Source organism: Prosopis cineraria, unplaced genomic scaffold, assembly GCF_029017545.1.
Source record: "Prosopis cineraria cultivar Desert tree isolate PC_DT_omini unplaced genomic scaffold, ASM2901754v1 PC336, whole genome shotgun sequence".
Classification (NCBI taxonomy): Eukaryota; Viridiplantae; Streptophyta; class Magnoliopsida; order Fabales; family Fabaceae; genus Prosopis; species Prosopis cineraria.
Window position 1 is genome coordinate 39,258 of NW_026555663.1, and position 15,397 is coordinate 54,654.

The window sequence follows — 15,397 nt, forward strand, 5'->3', positions numbered from 1 at the left end:
ACCTGTTGTGAGAAGACCAAGAAATGCCTTGCCTAGACTCAACAGATTCAGAGCAAAGTCTTCAGAGACTTATAATCATCTATGTCAAGCTCCATTCCTTCTACTCTCGTGATTGATGATTTCGTTCCTTCATCTCACTTATTATTACCGCATTTTATTTAAATTTTCAATTAGCCCAATTCACCCCCCTCTTGGGACATTTGCATATATCAATCACAAATAAATATATTAACAAGTTTAATTACAATCCAAAGCTTGAAGATTTTTTATAATCAATTATAATGTTAGAAGCTTTATTAGATGCATGAACTTGCCTTTCAGTTCATCATTTTACAACTTTAAATCATTATTAGAACTCAATACGTTGATCAAGGAAATACAATAAGCTCATCATTCCATATCAAGGCTTCCCAAAAAGTAATAGTAGCTCTAACTTGCCTCAGGTCTGTAAAACTTTTCAGTAATTTTCAAAAGCCTTATGAGAGATCAAATATTTCCTTTAGTCTCTCCAATTTCATACAATTACAAATAAAATTACAAAAAAGGCATTAAAGTACTAAACTGAATAGGAAATTCTACAGTAGCTCTAGGAATTAAACAGTCTCAGGTATCTAAAAATTATGATAGCATTAACCCAATACTTGAGCACCTCCGGTGGTCCTACTCATCTAGCGTTAGTCAAAAAAAATAATAGCAGCATTTACCTCAGTAATATACTTGAAGTAGCTATCTTCTACGGGTTATTTTTCACTGGCATAAAACAGCATGTGCTCTGCAAGCAACAAAAATCAACTGATCATCAGGTTATAATTTTTTAAATAAGTAGCATTCCCATCACATCCTCAGATAAAGCGCCCTTAAGGTGAGCAATCTATGTTAAAATATAAATTGAATTCTTGCTAACCAGATTAGGTCTATCATTCTCCTTATTTCTTGTCTCTCTTTGGGTGGGAAGCCATCTATTGTTAAAGTCAACTTGACAATAGCTGGGCGGCAATTATTGATTATTCATGCAGAAAGTAATTTTAATTTTAAAGTATATTGGAACATGCAACTCTCCAACAACACCGAGTTTTTACCAACGCAGCAAGCAAAATAAAAATATTCAAAACTGAAAAGCTATCAAAGTAGTAGCCGCTGCCGGCGTTTTTGTGGGCGGTGGGGAGGGGGGAAGGTGCCTCTCCTTTTCCTTACCTCCTTTTCCCACCACTTCCCCCATCTTGAACCGAAAAGGAAAGACCCTTCCCCCACAATCGACGTCGTTCAAAGTATAAAAAATTTAACAAAACCCGATGACCGCATCAAAAAGTCAAACTATACCCAAGAAATGGGCAAGGCCTTCAAGACTGTCTGGATCATTGAAGGAGTCGACACTAGAAAAATAACAGACACAGATAATTTAAAAAAGACTAGAATTCAAAATAGAAAACAACATTGGGAGAAGATTCAACCATATCGATATTGGGATCGCAATGAGAAGCACTTCAAGTGAGTTTCGAAGAACGATCCTTCTGTAATCCCTCTTGTCCGAGCGAGCTTTAAAAATATCTACCTCTTCCTTCCCCACCGCCATCGTCAATTTGTAGTCGCTTCTTTCCTCTCTTCTCTCTTCTGTCACTTCCTCTCAATCCCAAGAGAGAAACGTGCTGGCAGCCAAGTGGACAGCAACATTTCATTTCTCTTCCAACTCAGCAACTCTGCATTCTCCACAATTCCTCTAGTACTCAAATATCAGGCACAGGAACAATCAAAATCCATCATTTAATCTTTCATCCTCGAACAAAACTGCAACTTTTCTGATTGTTGTTCGCGTGGGGGAGAGGGTACCTTTTTTAATTAACCAAACAAAAAAGTTAAAGTGTATTTTGAATTTTGATGCTTAAAAATATTTTATTTTTAATCTTATACAATATATTTTCAACCCTTTAATTCAAATATCACTGAGCTTAAATAATTATTTTTATCAATCATTATTATTTTAAAAAATAAACTTACTATATTAATATTTCATAATATTTAGTTAATATTTAAAAATTTAATGCAAAAGTTTTTTTGATAAAATTAAATGATGCTTTAATAAACAAATTAAGAAAATAATTCATAAAATTTTAGATAAATTTAAAGAATTAGAGCTAAAATTTAGCTGAAAAAAATATTTTAATCAATATTAAAATCTTATAATTTAAAAAATACAATTCTACGATTGAATATATTAAAATAACTATTTTTCATGTTCGCTGATATATTTTTGATTTCTGGACGGTCATCTGTAAATTAAGCCCCAACGTCGACACAAATATTATCTGTTAGTCCCAGAAGACTAAAACGAGAGACAATGAAAAGGGGATTCAATGAGATTCTTAAAAATTATAATCAATTTAGCGGGATAAATAACACAAAACCTCCGCGTCATGTTGCCCTTATGGTTTCGGATTATCCCACGGCAGCCGCCGAGACTATATCCCACTTGTGTCTCCAGTCTAAGCTACCATTGACAGCTTCGGCCTTAATTCGACAGAGCCTCTGATCTGCTAGTATGGGCACAATAGAAGACCCCATTATTATTTATTAGAAGGCCAGATACACTGACAAATAATTGCAAGAGCGACCCCCTGCTCAATTCTTTTCATTTTACCTTTGCTTAGATTCCATTAGTTGGCCCATTGCATCACATCCGCGACACGAGTCCCTGCATTGCAGTCATGTAGCGTGCGACTCGTGCTTTCGACTTTCACCACGCGCAAGCAGTGCCGATCAGACGAATTCAGCCCTCTCAAGGTTCGTGATTTGTTAGTTGGGAATATATTGTTCATTGATCATTGTCAACCGCAGCAAGGGTTTTGCGACGTTTGGGATGCATGAAGTTTCTAAATGGATCTTAAGATGGGCCATTTTCCATCTTTGCCAGTATTAGCGGGGAAACTATTTACAAGCATCAAAACAAACATGTCACAGAAACAGCAAAAGAGGTTGCAGCAGTTACCACTTTGAAAATTAGAATGGAAAGAAAAAGGAGTGGAAAGGAGGTTGATGAATAATAAAACCCAGCACTGTACAAACGAGGGACGAAGAGGCTATCGCTGCAAAACCTGCCATTTCTTCAAACTGTCAGACGATGATGACCTCGCATCAGACGTAGTATTAGAACAGATGCCGTTTCTTCGCATAGCTGTAAAACCAATGCTCAGACGACAGTGGAATAATGGTCCAAGCACCATCTCACAATTAAATAGTACTAGAATAGAGTAGCATTCACGCAACTTTTCTTAAAGAAATTAAGAAATTAAAAATTTAGACCGTCATTAATTTTGTAGATAAAAAATGTAAATATAATTGGATGATATAAAAAATGTAAATATAATTCATAAATTACTAATACAAATATTCTAGGCCATTAAATTTGCATTGTTACTGGTTTCTAAAATTGAGATGAATTCAAGATTTATAATTTTTTTATGCACATGATTTAATATGATAAGATATCACGAAAAATACAGCAATCAAACAAGCGAGGCCACAAAGGCTAGAAATCACATTTGATGGAGCGAAAATGAGAATAGAGACGAGAATAGGAGAGAATTTTACAATTTAAAATATATTTGGTAAATAAGAAAAGAAATAAAAATATTTTTTATTATATATTTGATTGATAGGATAAAAATAGAGAGGTAATGGGAACTAAAAAGAGCAACTGACCATAATAACCTTAATAAAAAATAATGAAAATATCTTAAACTAAATATTAAAAAATTAGGATGGATTAGTCATTTTACTAGTATTTCCAACCTGAGAAGCAAATATTCATCCATTTTTTATGGAAAGACACGGGCCATATCCCAGATCTTTACAACATGAAAGCCATGCTTTCATGTTTGGTATATAGAATGAAGATTTCCAAAGCCAAATACATCGACAAAAATACCTCCAGTTCTACCTTTCATTGCCTACTCGCAGCGCCCTTCACAGCAAACCCTACAAAGGCAACTGATGCTATTTGCAGATGATATTATTAACAAGACTGCAGAATCAATCAATCAGGTGGGAAGGTGAATGGTGATTGGAAATAAGTTAATTACAGCTACAGGCATTAAAATTGAAACAAAACTCACTAAAACAAAATTAAAATTGAAACACAACGGAAGCATGACATGGTGTGATAAATAAAACTACAATCAATCGGTCAAAAATGGAAAATCAATTATAGATGATTGTACGTATTCTTCACGTCCGTGGTTGATTGAATGCAAAGATTTTTAATAGAATGGAGATGGGAATATAAAAGAGAGTAGAATAGGATTTGTAATTTGAAATATATATAGAAGATAGGAAAAGAAATAAGAACAGTTTTTTATTAGTCGCACTGGTAGAATAAAAATAGAGAAAGCATTGGGAAACAAAAATGAGCAACTGACCATGATAACCTTAGTAAAATATCTTAAACTATACACATAAAAAATTATGGTGAATTTTAGTCATCTAACCTGTATTTCCAACATGAACAGTAACTTCCCCTTCACTTTTTGATAGAAAATCTAAATCGTTTCTTTCCAACATAAATCCCATACGTCCCAAGGACTTTAATTTGACATAGCTTCCTATCTTGATCTGCTAGTGCCTAGTATTGGCACCATTGAAGATCCCATTATTTCTTCAAAGCCAAATACACCGATGAGGAATACATTCATCCAAACTTTGCTTGGATTCCATTTGATTGGCCCATTGCATCATGTCTGCACGAGAGAAAAAGCTACGCCAGAAAGGATTCAAGATTAATGTCATCCAAAGATTCAAAGGAAGGGGACCTAAAGGGGTAAAGGGATGAAAACCACATGTAAAGGAAAAGATTGTCAAATAACTCCTCTGACTTTCCAATAAAAAATATACCCCCCCTTTTTTTCTATTTTATGAAACACATTAGGCCCCATTTTATACAGGGGGCTCCTATTTACAAGACCCATCCCACAAAAAAAGATCCGCCCCGTAAGCCAATCACCCTTTTTTCCCTTTAAAATATCAAAATGCAACATACCATATAAATTAAATTTCAATATGCCATATAGAATCATTTCCCTCATGGTAACATCAGCAGATCTAATTGATTCGATGAAGAATTGAGCAAATTTGGAAGACAAACCATGGCCTAACATCAGATCTTGTGAAAGAAAATTATCACAGGAAATAGGAAATGAAGGAGACCACAACAGTGGGCTCACCATGTCTAAAGCCTCCTCAAAAGCACCAATGTTAACACCAAAGTAATGGTTGGTGTAAATATAAATTCTTTAACTTGAGTTATGGCGTAAGTATAATTGATAAATTACTAAAATAATTAGACCGAGACATTAAATTTGTGGCTCAAATGTTACCAGTTTTAAAATTGAGATAAATTTAATGTCTTCAACTTTTATTAATAAACATGGGAGTTGGGGAAAAGTAGTACAAGAAGAAGCTAGATTTGGGTTAACAATAAAATATCCAGAAAGGCCGTTACAAAACTCTCTCAAAGAAAATAGAAATTGGCAAAATGAGTGAGGCCCTGTTGTAAGACCATATTTGGTGGAACGAAAAGATATCTAATAGAATGAAAATAGGAATAAAGATGAGAATAGAATAGAATCTTGCGATGTAAAATATATGCTTGATAGTATAAAAATAGACATGAGATTTTCTTTTTTTTTTTTGCCTAAAACATGAGAATTAAAAATGAGCAACAAAAACATGGTAATCTTAATAAAAATATTTTAAGAAAAAAATAAAAAATTATTTTAGGCTTTCAAAGAACTCTTCTTACGAAAGCTATCGAAGTTGTGCGATGCATATGAAATTATAAATGTAAGCAGACACAACGACCTGCTCAAAAAGTCAAACTTTACCAGGGAAATGTTCAAAGCCTTCGAGACCGTTTGGAGCCGACACAAACGTCCATGTAAGCAGAACACTGGTTAAATCACAGCAACAAAGATAAAGAACTTGAATTCAAAACACAGAGCAACGTCAGGAGATAATTCAAACTTATCAGTATCAGGATCGCCGATGAGAAGCACTTCAACTAGCTCCAGAGAAAGATCCTTCAGTAAAGTACTCAAATACATAGGAACAAGCATTAAAGATCAGAATTATTTCTTTTAGCATTAATAAGCTCAAAATGACATTAATTAAGATTGTTCTAGAAAAAAGGTTGAATATTACAAACAATGATCCCACCAAGCATGGTTGACTACTAACTTCACAGAGAACAGTTTCCTCCTCACTAGGTCCTTCTGGCATCCAGCACAGTTTAGAGGCTAAAAAATTCTCCCCTATTACATTGACAAAGAAAATGGTCCAAATGATTTCATTAGGCCCCAAGACATCAGTAACAGTAAACTTAGTCTCAATCGGTCCCATTGCAATCCGACACACAGCAACTAAAGTCACTTCAGAACCTACTATAAGTCACAGAACACACACAAATGAAACCAGTGGCCAGATTAATTAAAGAAAGTGGAACCTTGAGGCAAAGACCCATAAAAAGTAAAGCTGCTAAAAAGGGACTGGCCTCACGTCTTAGTTGTTTTATTGATGCAGCAAAACTAAAGTAACTGAACAAATAAACTCACGCATGCACGTCATGGGAACTCCTTTAGCTATCGGGAAATCGTGTTTTCAACCTGCCCCGAACAAAATATTTTAAGCGTTGAAATTAAGAGATGTTTCACTCACTTTAGAATGTTAAGTCATGAAGAGATCCCTTGATACATGAAATGATCATTAATACTATAATGTTTTTCATCCAAAACGAATAAGAGATATTTCACTCAAAACTCCATAAAATTTGACGCGTCATAACTAGATAAATTTTATATTTTGCTTTTCTACCATTTTCTACTATGCACCCCTACAGACTCCAGAAAGGCAATACACCTAGTCCTTTCTCAAAGCATCAGATAATAGGTTCTTTTGACTTTCTCTGAAAAGGAGCAAGGTAGAGTATAGAGATGAGAAGCTAGGGGGTAAAGCTTGAGACATGGGACAATTTTATGAAATATTGGCTAGCCAGAGTCAACAGCTTTAATTTCCCTTCTGATAGCATCAGAAGACATCAATGGCTTAATGGCGAACTGAGCAAATCTGGAAGGCAAACCATGGCCTAACCTGAAATCTTCTACAAGGAAATTACCGTAAGAAATCAAGGAAATCATAACAGTGGTATCTACCCATCTAAAGCCTCATCAAAAGCATCAGTGTTAACTTCAAATTAATAGTTGGTGTGCTCAGAGGGTGTAAAAGCAATAAATTTGTAGTTCAAATGTTACTAGTTTAAAAATTGAGATAAATTTATTGTCCATGGTGTGGAGGCCGGGAAAGTAGAAACGCAGCAATCATGAATTAAAACAAGGGAGGCCTCAAGGGGTCAAAAGCCACACGCCCTGCAAAATTTGGTTGAATGAAAATATTTTTTACTAGAATCAAAATGAGAATAGATATCAGACTAGAAAAGAATTTTGTAACTTGAAATATATTTGATGAGAAGGTAAAGAAATAAGAATAAGTTTTCAAATAAATGTTTGATAGAACAAAATTAGAGAAATAATGGAAAGAAAAATAGATTATGTTGACATCATCCAAGCTATCGAAATTCATCAACAAGTGGGATAAAAATAGATAGTGTCTTATGGTCGTTGGGCTTTGGTAAAGAAAGCCGAAGGGATGAAAACGCACACCATGTCCATGGACTAGAGATCGCTCCAAACCTTGTTTACCTTTCTAAGTGAGGTGGGAAAAAGTCAAGCCTCTGGGTAGAGTGGTCACATACAGTACATGACTTAAAGCACAGCCAGAGACAACAAGACATGAAAATTCAAGCAAACCAGAGGATCATGTGCACTGCACGAGAGCATGCCCCGTTGATAACCATAACGTCCATATAAGCTATGATGCACCCCGAAAACAAATGAGGATAGGGTTTCCTGAGAAATTTGGGGAAACGACAATAAAGAAGCACACAGAACTCTGTATCCCATTGGCAATTCGAGAGTCGACCAAGGGCTACATCGTAATCTGTGAGAAATAGAAGGGAATACTCCCTACTATGTCAAGATAGCTCCTTTAGGATTAATCAGTTCATCGCCCACTTGAATGCTCATTTCCCCCAAATTCAACAAGCAACCCTGAACCTCCACCTGTACAGGATCATCAAGGCCTTAGCAGACAATAGGTTCCAACTTGAGACAAAATATCCCGTCAAAAAACATGTCTCTTGATCAGCGCTGAACATCGTAATCAACTGCCAATGGCCTACTTTCACCTTTCCGGAGACCTATGTCCCTTAGAGCCAAGAAACGCATCAACCTTGTATCCAATTGCCACAAGAACATGGTCATGCCATCCTCACCACTAAAAACAACTAATAACAGTTGTATAAGGCACGCACTATCAGTCAAAAAGAAATTCCCTTTCCCATAAAGTTCAAGCAATCGAAACACATCAACAAATGCAAAGTCCTAACTTCCTTTCCCTACTTGATATGGGCCGTTTGTTTAAACTTGTTCCATGTGAAGGGACATATTTTTTTGAAACTAAATCCATTTTGTAAAATTTTTATAATGTTTGCTTACACTTCTAAAAATAATCAGAAACTAAAAAAAAAATAGATTTTTAATTATTTTGAAAAGCTATTTTGAATAACTGTTGAAAATAATCCGAAGTTATATGAGAAAGAATGCCATAAAAATGTGGAGATACGTAAAAACATCATAAAATTTTAAAATTACTAAATAGTAAATTTTTTTTTATAAATTGAGGACCACAAAGATATCATAAAATCTAAAAATCACTTTTCATTACTGTAACCTAACATAAAATAATATACACATACACATATTCTTATTTTAAAAACAACTCACCATTGTGGTAATATTTATACATTAATTAAAAAGTCATATGTCATGAAAGTTTCAACTTAGAGGATGAAAAAATAACCACAGCCTACTAAATAAAAAGACAAGATCATTGTGATTCCCAACCTACGACCTTGAAGTGAGGATATACACAGTATCTTTAAGTTCCTGAATCACAAGATCATAGGCTTCCAAGTTCATCATTATTACTAACTACAAGTTAAATATCCTACCACAGAATAAGTCAGCTCGAAACAGTAGACAATATTTAAAAAAAAAAAATTGGCTAACCACAGTCAACAGCTTTAATTTTCCTTGTCGTAGTATCAACAGACATCAATGGTTTAGTGAAGAACTGAGCAAATCTGGCACGCAAACCATGGCCAAACATCAGATCTTCCATAAGAAAATTATCATAAGAAATAATAAATGAAGGAAACCACAACTGTGGGATCTAACTGTCTAAAACCTCTTCAAAAGCATCAGTGTTAACATCAAAGTAATAGACGGCGTGCTCAGAGGATGTAGAAGCATTGATGCTTCCTCCATGCTTATGCAGTGTCACGAAGACAAACCACAATTATGGCAAAACAACAGTGATTAGCAAACAATTGAAATGCAACTCTGAAGGGTACATATCGATTATTTAACTTGAGTTATGATGTAATGTAAATATAATTGATAAATTACTAATACAAATATTCATGCCTTTATGGCCATTAAATTTGCATTCCAAATCTTACCAGTTTCTACAATTGAGATGAATTTAACAATTATAATTTTTTTTATATAGGAGATTTAAGATAATAAAATATCATGAAAAATATAGCAATCAAACGAGGGAGACCACAAAGGCTAGAAATCACATCTAAGGTCATTTTTGGCTGAATGAAAAGATTTTTTTTTTTATGAAAATGAATGAAAAGATTTTTAATGGAGTGAAAATGAGAATAAAGATGAGAATAGAATAGATTTTTGCAATTTAAAATACATTTAGTAAATAAGAAAAGAAACCAAAATATTTTGTCTCCAGCATGAACAGAAAATTCCCATCCACTTTTTGATAGAAAATCTGCATCACATCTTCCCAACATAAATGCCCTATGATTTTGCTATGACAAAAGTTCCCAAGGACTTTAAATTAACATAGTTTCCTATCTCGATCTGCTAGTACCTAGTATTAGCAGTGGCACCATTGAAGATCCTATTATTTCTTCAAAACCAAATGCATCGATGAGCAATACTTTCTTCCAAACTTTACTTAGGTTCCATTTGATTCGCCCACTGCATCATGCCTGCACAAGAGAAAAGGCAACGCCAGAAAAGATTCGAGATAAATGTTTTCCAAAGATTCAAAGGACCTGGACCAAAAGGAGAAAAGGGATGAAAACGACGTGTAAAGGACAAGATTGTTAAATAACATTTTCCTATCCAAAACAAAAATATATATCTCTCTTTTCTTTTTTGTGAAATATGGACTTTTCAAAGAACTCATCTTACCAGAGATAAAGCATGTAATTCTCATTCTTACTTTCCACACACACTTCCAATTAGAGGTGGGATTATAGAATCAAAATGAGAATTGATATCAGACTAGAAAAGAATTTTGTAACTTGAAATATATTTGATGAAAAGGAAAAGAAATAAGAATAAGTTTTCAAATCAATGTTTGATAGAACAAAATTAGAGAAGTAATGGAAAGAAAAATAGATTATGTTTACATCATCGGAGCTATCAAAATTCATCAACAAGTGGGATAAATCGTTGGGCTTTGGTAAAGAAAGCCGAAGGGATGAAAACGCACACCATGTCCATGGACTAGAGATCGCTCCAAACCTTGTTTACCTTTCTAAGTGAGGTGGGAAAAAGTCAAGCCTCTGGGTAGAGTGGTCACATACAGTACATGACTTAAAGCACAGCCAGAGACAACAAGACATGAAAATTCAAGCAAACCAGAGGATCATGTGCACTGCACGAGAGCATGCCCCGTTGATAACCATAACGTCCATATAAGCTATGATGCACCCCGAAAACAAATGAGGATAGGGTTTCCTGAGAAATTTGGGGAAACGACAATAAAGAAGCACACAGAACTCTGTATCCCATTGGCAATTCGAGAGTCGACCAAGGGCTACATCGTAATCTGTGAGAAATAGAAGGGAATACTCCCTACTATGTCACGATAGCTCCTTTAGGATTAATCAGTTCATCGCCCACTTGAATGTTCATTTCCCCCAAATTCAACAAGCAACCCTGAACCTCCACCTGTACAGGATCATCAAGGCCTTAGCAGACAATAGGTTCCAACTTAAGGCAAAATCTCACGTCAAAAAACATGTCTCTTGATCAGCGCTGAACATCATAATCAACTGTCAATGGCCTACTTTCACCCCTCCCAGTGGATGTAAAAGCATCAGTGTTGACTTCAAAGTAACAGTTGGTGTGCTCAGAGGATGTAAAACCATTAAATTTGTAGTTCAAATGCTACAAGCTTTAAAAATGAGATAAATGCACGGTTCATGGTATGTGGGGAAGTACAAAAAGGAGGGTAGATTTGGGTTAAGTTAAAAAGATCATGAAAAATAGTTACAAAAATATCTAAAACACTGCAGCAATCGTGAATTAAACGAGGGAGGCCTCAAAGGGCCAAAAACCACACGCAAGGCAATATTCGGTTGAATGAAAAGATTTTGTTTTGAATAGAATGAGAATAGAGAGCAGGATAGAAAAGAATTTTGTAACTTAAAATATGTTTGATAAAAAGGAAAAGAAATAAGAATAAGTTTTTTAATAAATGTTTGATAGAAATAGAATAAAAATATAGAGGTAATGGAACGAAAAGTGGGCAATTAACCATAATATAAACTTAATAAAAAACACCTTAAGCTTACTAAAAGTAACGGCACCTACTGTAATTATTTCCTCAGACCGAATCATGTCTGCACAAGAAAAGAGGCCACGCTAGAAAGAATCCGGGATCAATGTTTTCCATATATTATGAATCAATGCACTGCAGTCACGTGCGTGCACTTGACTCGCGCTCTCGACCGCACTTGCTATGCTATCAGACAACAATTTCAAAATGTTGGGAAACATGCAGTTTCCGCGCTGATGTATAAATGGGGCCAGTTCCATCTTCGTTAGTAGCATCAACGGACAATCAATATGCAGACAGAAGATCAACGAAACAACACCAAGTCCATCGGTGACAGCCGCGTTACACTCTTCACTCATTAACGACAGAAAGATTTCAACAAAGCTACCCGGTAAAAAACAAGGACATCACTTAAAATTTAATAAAGCAACAAATTCGAGCCATCGACTTCCATGCTCTCAGAAAAAAGCAAACGAGGATCGTTGTGTGTGTATAGTTCACTAAAAACAAGATGACGACTAAAGTACGTACAGATTCGAGAGGAGCAGTTAACGGCAAATAAGACATGGACCATTTCCAGACTTCGGGTAGAAAGAAAAAGACGGAAAAAGAAGAATAAAAAACAACAAACCTCGGCTCTTGTTCAAAACTGATGCCAAATTTTGAGAAGCCAAATGCTTTCATAGATGCAAACCCTAGCAATCCTTACGATAGTGCCTTCGCATGGGAAAGATTAAAGAGAGGCTTTAGAGTACCCAGGCAATGGAAGAGCGGAGGGAATGGAATTAGCGTAGAGGAGGAGGTGACTGAAAGTAGCTTCCTGCAAAACTGATATTTATAAATGATATGTACGGGCGTATTCTCCACGCAACTGTGATTTAATTTAAAAAATAACTTCATTTAATAAATTGAATTATTTTAACAACTCGCTAAACTAATTGTATGTGTAGTTCCCGAACGGAAAAATGATGGTTTGATAAATGAAACTGCATTTTGCTCAAAAAATAAAAACAAGTGAAACTGCATAAACAATCAATCAAACTTGCTCTTCACGCCACAACGTTCTCGAAGGAAAACAAGAAGGGGGAAACATTAAATGTGAACTGAAGTACTATTATTATTACATCAACGCTGCAACGGAAAAATATCTCGATGATTTCAAAATACCAATGATTTCAAACTTACTCAACTTATTGCAAATCAAATTATTGAATATTTCAATAATTTTAAAATCTTTATATTTTTATGATGATTTTTTTACAAAATATATTGAATTTAATGGTCTATAAGTATCATAAATTTATTCTATAATAATATTTATATATTTTTTCGGAGGTTGCATTCACTATAATTTTTTAAGCAAAATTAAGTTCCCCATATATGTGAATGGATATTGAAATGGAGGTTTTTTTTTTCAACTGAAATGGTTGTTTTGGTATAGTTCTGTGAGACCATTACAAGAGATCATTTTTGTCCACGACAAATTGACATAAGATGAATGAAGAAGACATTGATAATTCAATATATTTAAAAGATATGTTAAAAGAATATGATGAGAATGTATCATGTATGGTTTGTTTGAAAATAAGATTTACTTGAAAATTATTTACAACAATTATATTTAAAAAATTAATATTTTCTATTGAGATACAATGACAAAAAATGATGTTATTATCAAGGGAGGTTAAATTGATATCCTCACAAGAGCAAATAAGATTCATGTTGTATTCTTTTTTTCTTAATCAAGATTTTGTCTTGGTGAATTTTTTTGGTAAGGTTTTTAATGAGTTAACTTCAATGTGTATTATATACTATTTTTTCTTGAATATATTTTTTTTGTCCCGTTAAGTTTTTTCTAGTAAAATTTTAATAAAGCACGGTATGAATATTATAATTAGTGTGAATGTTTGTAACACTCAACCTTCCACATTATATCCATATTGAATGACATTATACCCCCATAACTCCCTGATTGAAAAGTTTCTAGTATTTATTTTCAAATCGTATAATTATATTGTGTAATTATCTTCTTTATGTACTTGTAACTCTTAGGATTAGTCTTCAATATTGGACTCCTATAAATACAGGTGATGCACACATATTTGTGATGTCATAAACAAATAAAAATCACTCCCCCTTTCCTCTCCAATTTTTTCTTGTGTTCTCCATTTCTTTCAGCTCAATCTCTTTTTTTTTTTTTTTCATTTTTTGAGACTTTTGGCTCCTAAATATTGTTATTAATTAAATTCACGAGTTAACTTTTTAAGTTTATCATTTTTATATTTTTAACTTACAAAATTGTTCTCATAAACTCGGACTAAATCTAAGTTATGTTAAACTCACAAGTTGACTATCTATGTTTGTCATTTTTACATTCAAGGTTTATAGAATTGTGTCAACTTAATCATAAACTTAGACTAGATGCAAACTCAATTAGACTTGTCAATTTTTCATCAAGTTAAGTGAGTTAAATTTATATTTTGTAGAATTCAATTCATAAAAGCGGGTGACCCGCTTCAAATAAAATAAAACTAAAACAAAAAAAAAACCAATATTGATAAAAATGAAAACAAGAAATATCAAAAATAAGTTACCCAATTTTAAAATTTCTATACTAAGTATGATAACATGTCAATGTATGTAGATTTAATTTCAATGATATACGCTTGAAACATAGTCATATCAAATTATAGTCATACTTTATATTTTAATTATTTAATCATATACATTCAATAACTATTTATTAATAGAGGTAAATTATTACATATTTACTATTTGAGTTTACATTATATCATAAATTTACTTAAACATATGAGTTTGATAACCTTGCTCCTAGATGTTGTTATTTTACCTCCATCACTTATCCAAATAAACTTGAGTTATGTTTTAAATACATTCGATAAAGTGATAAACCTAAATAATAAATCTGCAATTCAAGCTACTTGTTTCTAAATGGAGCAAATTTTAATGTCCACAACTTTTACAGGGACACATAGGTACGGGAAAGAAATTGTATTAAGTTTATAATTTTAATTTAATTATAGCTTATTTTGAAGACTTTAATTAAGCACAACGCAGTCTCTATTGTATAAAAAATTTAAAATATTTGTTCCCATATTTTTTAAAGTAAAATTATATTTGAAATTTTAATATTTATATAGATTGAAATTTTTAATAATTTAACATATTAATCACTACATTTGAAAATAATTTTAAACTTTATAAGTTTATTTTTTAAAATATAAGAACCAATATTTTAAATAGTTAAAATTATGAGAATTAAGTATGCCTAATCAATGATCAAGTTACAACCCAAAAGACTATAAAAAACTTAGTTACAACAAGTTAAAATTCAAGAATTGGGTTTATAAATGAGTTAAAATTATAAGAGCTAAATGATTAATTTTTTTCTAAAACACTATTTATAAAAAAATATTTTACTCTCCCTTTCTTACTTCCATGCCACTATTTATTGGTGTAAGGTCATATACCTAATCCTAATTTTAAAATAATGTCAATCTTTATTTTTCCTAAAACATAGGAACTATATTTTAAAAAATTAAACTATAAGGAACAAGTTGTATCGAGTCAAGATTCAAGGACAAGTTATAACTAAATTAAAACTATAAGAATTGACTTATAA

At 33.2% G+C, this 15,397-nt stretch overlaps 1 long non-coding RNA gene across 1 annotated transcript; it reads right to left on the bottom strand.

Annotated features, from left to right (window-relative positions):
* Positions 1-778: 778 nt before the first annotated feature.
* LOC129296471 (uncharacterized) lies at positions 779-12,561 on the bottom strand. The gene is made up of 7 exons (XR_008589802.1): positions 12,386-12,561; positions 10,054-10,174; positions 9,171-9,244; positions 4,482-6,299; positions 2,636-4,018; positions 2,403-2,528; positions 779-1,827 (listed from the first exon to the last, which is right to left on the bottom strand). It is a non-coding gene; the product is annotated as an uncharacterized LOC129296471 (long non-coding RNA).
* Positions 12,562-15,397: the final 2,836 nt, after the last annotated feature.